A 9031-nucleotide genomic window follows, 5' to 3' on the forward strand; every position below is an offset into this window, starting at 1 on the left:
TGTAAAAGATTACTAAGATTTACGAAAAATGGTTAAAAATTGACTATAAAGGGCAATAACTCCTAAACAGGTCAACTGACCATTTCAGTCATGTTGACTTATTTGTAAATCTTACTTTGCTGAACATTATTGCTGTTTATAGTTTATCTCTATCTATAAAAATATTCAAGATAATAACCAAAAAGAGCAAAATTTCCTTAAAATTACTAATTCAGGGTCAGCAACCCAACAACGGGTTGTCCGATTCATCTGAAAATTTCAGAGCAGATAAATGTTGACCTGATAAACAATTTTACCCCATGTCAGATTTGCTCTAAATGCTTTGGGTTTTGAGTTATAAGCCAAAAACTGCATTTTACCCCCTATGTTCTATTTTTAGCCATGGCGGCCATCTTGGATGGTTGGCCGGGTCACCTGACACATTTTTCAAACTACTAACCCAAAAGATGATTGTGGCCAAGTTTGGATTAATTTGGCCCAGTAGTTTCAGAGGAGAAGATTTTTGTAAAATATTACTAAGATTTACGAAAAATGGTTAAAAATTGACTATAAAGGGCAATAAGGCCAGGTGAGCTAAAAAAGAATCCACGGTAAATTAATAAGCTAACTTCACGACAATCGTGCCAGAAAGTTGGATATAACCATGAAAACTTGTTTCTATACAAGTGCTTGAAGTAAAGATCAGGTCCTGAGCATAACAGAAGAAAATTTAGGGACGAACGGAAGGACGAACAGAGGTAGACTGTCAAAACTCAATGCCCATTTGCGATGACAGAAAAATGAATGGAGTACAATGTAACAATAACTGAAGTATGAATTTATTATTTAGGATATTTTTTCTACGAATATAATCAATTTTTCTGAAGATATTTTATTTATCAGGGCACAATCCAATGCTTTCATAATACACTTTATATTCACATATACGCTCATCGCATTGATATTGTATTAATTCATTTTGAAACGTCATAGAGAAATGCTTCATTCCGTTGGTTTGCAACTAGTAACCTCTTATTTTTTCGATCGAAGCACAAAGACTGTGCTTTTTTAAGACCATCTTTCTCTGACAGCAGCAACCGATTTTTGTTTCCATCTGGTGAACATACGACGACATTGTTATATCCAAAGCCCGATACGTAAACACGTCCGTAGTTGTCCACTGTAATACCACATGGCTCTGGAAAAAATCCTTTACGTTCTAATTTCCATTTAATTTCTCCTTGAAAATCGCAGCAGGATACTGCATAATCCATGTTTATGAAATATAGTTGGTCTGACCACATTGTAATGCTGCTATGCTTTAACAAGGGACCGTATACCACCTGAGTTATAGATTCGTCTTCTAAACTTACAACACGTAATCCACTTTTACCAGCATTAAAGAACAATTTCCCATCTTTATGAACAATTCCATAATTCTCTGATCCAACACTAATCGATTTCTCTGTTTTTCTGCTTTTCATATCTATAACCTGAATGTATATGGTGTAAGAACCAGTTGATACGAATAGTTTTTGGCTTTCCTCGATGAAGTATATATGTGATGTATAAACTGCTTGCTGCAATGTAAAATCCAAAGTGCCGTTCGTTTTGATTACGGTAATTCTGCCACTATCATAACAGCAAAAAATTATTCTGCCATCGAGTAGTAAGCAGCAACTTTTGACATCACTCCCTACTGTTTTCACAGTTTGTCTAAAAGTAAGTCTAACATCATCAATAGTAGGAACATGTGTAGTAGATATTGTTATCTGTGCTTGTTTGTTCTTCCGGTATGTTAATGCTAGATCCCCTTGCCTGGTATCCAAGTTAATTACTCCCATATTCTTTGTCATGGTAAGTAGGTTCTCTGCAGCTTTTTCGATTTTCCAAGACATGGATACATGGTTCAGTTTCTCTTCTTTTATTAGAGATTCCAGAAATTGTTCGTTGTTCGTGACCTCTCGTTGGATGTGCTTCAAAGCTAAGAATGTCTGCAGGTCTGAAGCATGCTGTTTTATCTTATCTAAATTAGATTGGTTTTCTAATATCTGTCTTTCATATTTTTGTATGGATGATATTATGTTATTAGTTTTTGTGCTCTCCTTTTTCTCAGCGGCATATAATTCCTTTATCAAACTTTCCTGGAGCTTATCTAGATGATTGTTTATCAAGCTTCGTGTCTGCCGAACTTCTTTTTCTATTTTAACCCTATTCTCTATCAGACTTTTTATGTTTTCTTGTCGATCCTTCCTTATTCTTTGCAAATTTCCTGAAAGTTCAGTTAATATATGTTCCATCTCTAAAAATGCATTTGATGATTTGACATTATTGATGACGTCATCTATTACATCTATCTCTTTACAATCGTTATGGATTTCAGTAACACATCGTCTACAACATGGACAATCATGCTTCTTACAAAATATTTGGTATTTTTCATTGTGTTTTGGACATGTTTGAGTAATTTCAAATATACTGGAAGGTAGTTTCTGGTACTCAGAGATTGAAACAATTTGATGGTGCCTTGACCCTTTTGAAGCTGTATGATGTTCTTTACATTCCTCACAAAGACCTTCGTCACACTCTAAACACCAGACCACTGATGGTTTGTTGATGTTGCGGTATTCACAAACTCCGCATTCAGCCAAGTTACTCGACATACTACAAAATAGCAAAATTAAAGTTTCTTCACTTTTATTAAACGATCCTTTTTTTTTCATTTGAACCCGAATGATTAGATATATCCATTTCTTTTTTTTTTTAATTGTTTTAAGGTAGTAAGGGTGTCTTTCGCCATTTTGAATTACAAATATTAGAGAACCTAAGGTCTAGATTTTTAATCAAATTAGCAAAATTTGAGGAGGAATGTATCTGAATTTTCAATTATAAATTTATAAAATTTATTTTCACAAGTGTAGATTTTTTTGCTTGATTTATGTTTTTAAATTTAGCCTTATAAGGTGAGATACCTCCAAAATAGTGCATAAATTTCTGAAAAAAAAATCTACATGAACTTTTGCTTTTTATTATTTCAGCCAGAAAAAAAAAACGCACGGTTATCCTATTCTTTTCTTTTGATATTCTCAAATATGTTCTGGTATTTTAATTTACAATCCTATTATTTAGTTAAGCTTCTTATCACATAATGATGTTTGTCCCTGTATAATCCATACAATATTTGTCATTTTGTCACAACCTGTTGCTTGAGAAAATGCCTTGTGGCTATCCATCTTTGTCTCGGAGTCAAAAAGCGAGACATAAGTATGCTGTTTTTGGTGGCGGTGGCGGCATCAACACTGGGTAAGTTTGGGATTAGGTCAGTGTATGGGGAACCACTAGTGGTAGGTCAATGATATTTGGTAGGCAGTTGTATAAGCATTGGCTCATCTCATTTCATTGACATTATTTGATCCTGTTCTTTTGTTTAGTTACATCTATTAGTTTGTGATAAGGGCAGTTTATGGGGAACCTTTAGCAGCAGGTCAAAGGGCATGTTAAGGTTGAGTAGGGTATAGAAATCTAGTCATCTTCTTGATGTCTCCCTTCAATCATTAAAATATCCTTGCTTATGTCAAAAGCCTGCTTAGCTGTCCGTTATGTATAAATACTCAGCAACGTCCATAATGTCACGCTCTAATGACGTTTAAAATACTTAATTACCTCTCTGAGGGGTATGTAGATGGCCTTGCTGCTGGCAAACGTTCCCTTTTAAATGTGTATGCACTTTCTTCATTATGGTCGGCCAACCTTGCGACACCTACTGTATTAACATTATGTACTAGCTAGCCTAGTTAGTACATAATGTTAATACAACTGTCATTACCCATTCATTTTAATAAAAACATATATAGATTAAAAACCAATTGTTCAGATAACAATTGAAGGTCTTTCCACCAGTAAATAGATAAATAAATATCTATTTTGATATTAGAATATTAAAAATCAGTCTAAAATCTCAGTTCCTATGGCTTTATGATGTAAAGATATGAATTTTAAGCAAAGGTCATAATCTAGAACGTCGAATTTACCTATGACCTTGACCTCAATTTCAAGGTCACAAACTGAGGATCTCAAATCAAAAGACCCTAGGTCTCTAATATGTATGGTTAATAAGTTATATCACTTTACGCATAATTTTAGATATGATAGGGGCTAAAACTCCCAGTCTTTGTCTACGCACCCTTTCAACCAAAATTATTATGTTACGACATGTCGCAACTAACAATTTAGTAAAAATAATTTGTCGATATCTTATAAGGTTTATGAAAATGAGTGAAAATAAGCCAAAATCAAAATTTAGAATATGACCTTGACCTTTGACCTTGACCTAATTTTCATTTTTTTTGGACCAAGGATCTCAAATCAAACCACCCTAGGTCTCTATCACTTATGGTTTTCCAGTTTAAAATCAATTTCAAAATTTCAAATACAAAAGGGGAAATAACTCTCATATGGAATCTCTACAGGGCTTCGGTCAAAATAAAACAGAACATCCTGAGGATGTAACGAGCAATTTGGAAAAATAAATTTGTCGGTTTCTTATACGGTTGCGAAGCCTTAGAGATAACAAGAAAAACAATGTTCGGGGAGATAACTCTTATATGGTAAAGTATTCGGTTAAGCAGAGTTGGTTTCAAAAGCTTATAAACTGTTCGATATCATATACCAAATTTCTAAGCGACATCTTGCGAAACAAAAAAACAGCAAAGGAAAAAAAATTAGGCGGGAAAAAAAAAAATCAGAAGAAAAGCAATAGGTCTTTCCACGGAAAAGTGGAAAGACCTAAATATACTACATGTATGAGTTTAATCGGTTTAATGCCATGCATGCTTAAAATTATAAAATAGACATTATAGATTATATAAAATTCCATTCAAAACTTAAGACATTTTTCAAGTTCAATGATTTGTCAGTCTGAACCCGAGTAAAAAATTGTGTTGAAAACATGGCCTTTCTTGATGAATATTATTTATACACCGATACATACGAAACGAAAACGAAAGTAGAATGTAAAAATTTGATTTATTGATTTGTTCTCGGATATTTTTTTTTTTAAATCATCATTAGATTTACTATGTTAGAAACGAATCAATATAAGATTCCAAAATGTCATTTTAAGTATCACAAACAAAGATATACCTGAGATAAAGAAACTGTCTATCCGCTCAGACAAGATAGGTATGTTATTCACGTGACAAATCATGCATACCTGCTATAAATGAGTATAATATGGTGGGAAAATATAAAATTATAAGCTTACCAGTGATAATATTCTACAAAGACTAGTAACAATTATTTTCCTCTAGTTTCATAAGTACTTAGGGATCAACCTCTCGATTTTTTTGATTTTTTTTTTGATTTTTTTTTATTATTCAAATTTCTAAAAAATGTCAACGCATTTCCCGATATGTCATATGCTCTTAAACATTTTATACTGGAAACACATGACATGGGTAAAATCTCTTTGTACTCATTATGCTATATTATGGATAATGCACAGCAAAGGTGTGCATTAACTACCTCAGATATATATATACTGCACAGTTCAAAGTACTCTGACCTTACGGGGCGAACAATGAATTTTAAAATTTTGATCACCGAGAGTAGCGAGACTAAAGCATTTTTTTCTCTCGATTTTATGCTAAAAACATGATTTGTTTTCCTATCAAAGGGTTGAACATTTTGTGTTCAATGTAAATTTTAATTCAGTGTTTCACAATCAAAACCGAATAAAAATTATTTTTTGTAATTTCTGCTAAAAAAAATGTATTCTAGAACATCAAAATAGTAAATAAAATCTGATGAGGATTAGTTTTGTGCTCAATGGACTTTATTACGACTATTTAGAAATGTACGCCTTTTTAGTAACTATTTTAACATCGATGCATGCGAAACGAAAACGATAGTAGAATGTAAAAATTTGATTTATTGATTTGTTCTCGCATAATTTTTTTAATAAAAAATCATCACTAAATTTACTATGTTAGAAACGAATCAATATAAGATTCCAAAATGTCATTTTAAGTATGACAGACAAAGATATACCTGAGATAAAGAAAATGTCGATCCGCTCAGACAAGGCAGGTATATAGACGAAACGCGCGTCTGGTGTACTAAATTATAATCCTGGTATCTTTGATAGCTAATTACGCCACTGGGTCGAAGCCATTGCTGATGGACGTTTCGTCCCCGAGGGTATCACCAGCCCAGTAGTCAGCACTTCGGTGTTGACATGAATATCAATTATGTGGTCCTTTTTATAAATTTCTTGTTTACAAAACTTTGAATTTATCGAAAAACTAAGGATTTTCTTATCCCAGGAAAAGATTACCTTAGCTGTATTTGGCACAACTTTTTTTGGAATGTTGGACCCACAATGCTCTTCAACTTCGTACTTGTTTGGCTTTATAAATATTTTGATATGAGCGTCACTGAAGAGTCTTATGTAGACGACACGCGCATCTGGCGTACTAAATTATAATCCTGGTACCGTTGATAGCTAATTACACCACTGGGTGGAAGCCATTGCTGATGGCCGTTTCGTCCCCGAGGGTATCACCAGCCCAGTGGTCAGCACTTCGGTGTTGACATGAATATTATTTTATAAATTTCCTATTTACAAAACTTTGAATTTATCGAAAAACTAAAGATTTTCTTATTCTAGGAGTCTGGAATAGATTACCTTAGCCGTATTTGACACAACTTTTTTGGAATTTTGGACCCTCAATGCTCTTCAACTTCATACTTGTTTGGCTCTATAAATATTTTGATATGATCGTCTGGAGTACTAAATTATAATCCTGGTAACTATTTACACCACCTTAAATATGGTTATGGAGGGTGGTAATGGCTTATTTTCGTGAAACATGGTCGCCGTTTTTTATTTAACGTTCAATGTGTTTTTACTTTTTTATTTGACGTTCAGTCGTGCAAGACAGGTGCCTTGTTTATTTAATTTTACGTGCATCGTGATTTTTAAATGTTTATTTTGCGTGCTCGGTATTTTTCAAATAATTTCAAGTACTAGGCAGGGATCGTTAAGAAATAAAAAGGTGGAATTTTGGTTTTTGATAAAGCGGAAAGGCCTATGATGTTGTTCCTTTACTTGAAGTTTAAACGCTCAGAAGATCGTTATATACTTTTTTAAAAGCCGTTAACCATTTATATCATAATTGTTTATACTAAATTAGGGAATATCAAGCAAAACAGAGAGTTTATATATACACGAGGACCAGTGACTCAGTCACAAAAGGTTCGCATCAAAGTCTTTATTTTTCGTGCAACATTCATTACAGAAATTATTTCACGTTCAACGTGAAATTGTGTCTTATTTCACGTTTTTTGTTATGCAAGCTACCCCCTTTACTACCCTCTTTATGAACTCAATCCACTGAGAATATTTTTTTAATATTTTGTTTACTGGGGGAATCAAATAAAAATAGTGAAATATTATGGGAGAATCAAGAAATTTTGTATGTTTGATTTCAAACTGATCAGCCCCCCCCCCTTTCCAGGTAAAACATGATTAGTCCCTAATGCACATACCTGGTATCATCTGTGAAACGGATTTTCCATAACGATCAACCAACTCGTGATGCCGTCCGTAAAATTTACGAAGGGATGATTGCAACTTCACCATTTGGAACTCTCGGTTTAATAGCTTCCTTGTGAGCAACAACCCTCTATCAAGAAATCATGATAGGGAATACAAACACGGGAATATCGCATCAATTGGGAGATATATACCCCGTATGCAGATGGTGCTGCTGGAATATTGCTACTTATAAATGGAAAGTTCACAATTGGAAAGCTGTATAATAGTATACAAGCTAACTGTCTACTCTTTAATACGATCGCACAATGTAGGGGAGATCTCAGTGCTTCCGGAGCAACCTCATTTTTTAGCTTTATGTTTTCTCGAGACTCTCATTTAAATAATTTAAATAATTATGCATACCATACCTGCATTTACTCGACCCTTTATAGGTACGAATTTGCAAGCAAAGAAATTTGCCATAGTTACCATAGGAATTTTTTTAATTTGGGTCTTTTCCACGGGAAAATTATTAAAAATGATTTATAAATGTTAGTCGATATTTTTGATAAAATGGTATAATATGTCTACAACATGAATAAGACTGGAATTACACAATCAAATACATGTAAGAGCTAAAAAGTGAAGCCATTTGGGATCACAGTAAACACTGTGTAAAGTGCGTATTACAAATTGGTTGGGTCAATTTCCCTCATTTAACACCAGAAGCATTTTCTAAAATTCTCAATATCATAAATACAAATGTAATAAAAATTTGAACAACATCGATTTTGGTATATTTTCAAGGATCTCGCAAAACTGCAATTATCATATGACAGATTATCATATATTTATTTTTTCTTCAAACATTGTGTACGAAGGACCTTCTTATCGGAAACCATAATTCTACAGGACCTACAGTTAGTTTTCTTTCGAATGCAACGATTGGTTCTGGCTACTGTATATAGTTATTCTTCAATGTAAAAATTTAAAATTAGAATATTTTTCACTCAAGGTTCGTGTGCATGGCTTAGAGTATATAAAATAGAGCAATTTTATAAATTAAACACAAAGAAGTCTAAAAAACTATCACAATTATACATTTTTCTGAACATGCTAAAATTAACACGGTTCATAAATGTACATGGCCTTTTTTGAGCAATATTACCGTTTAGTCATTAATTTAATGTTTATTGTGTACTTTTACCTCACCGGCTCGAAGTAGGAATTCAACTTTGAATTTACAACGACTACATACACATGACATAATTATATGATATATTAAAAAGAAATATAGTATGATTGCCGATGTGATAACTACGGCCTTCAACAATGAGAAAAAACACTAGCTACAAAAAGCTCCGACGTGAATATTGTAAAATAATTACTAGACTGAAATCAAGAACCGATCGAATTCATGACATTACAATTTACGACAAACAAAAAAATGACAGAAATGTACCAAAGAGTGGTTCTTAACATGAGAAAGGCACATGCAGAATGGTATGGGGTTAA

The 9031-nt window shown here is 33.2% G+C and overlaps 1 long non-coding RNA gene across 1 annotated transcript; it reads right to left on the bottom strand.

Annotated features, from left to right (window-relative positions):
* Window positions 1-796: 796 nt before the first annotated feature.
* LOC143074733 (uncharacterized) lies at window positions 797-5184 on the bottom strand. Its single transcript, XR_012978042.1, has 2 exons — window positions 5122-5184; window positions 797-2643 (listed from the first exon to the last, which is right to left on the bottom strand). It is a non-coding gene; the product is annotated as an uncharacterized LOC143074733 (long non-coding RNA).
* Between the last annotated feature and the right edge of the window lie 3847 nt (window positions 5185-9031).

The sequence above is a fragment of the Mytilus galloprovincialis genome, chromosome 5, assembly GCF_965363235.1.
Source record: "Mytilus galloprovincialis chromosome 5, xbMytGall1.hap1.1, whole genome shotgun sequence".
Taxonomy (NCBI): domain Eukaryota; kingdom Metazoa; phylum Mollusca; class Bivalvia; order Mytilida; family Mytilidae; genus Mytilus; species Mytilus galloprovincialis.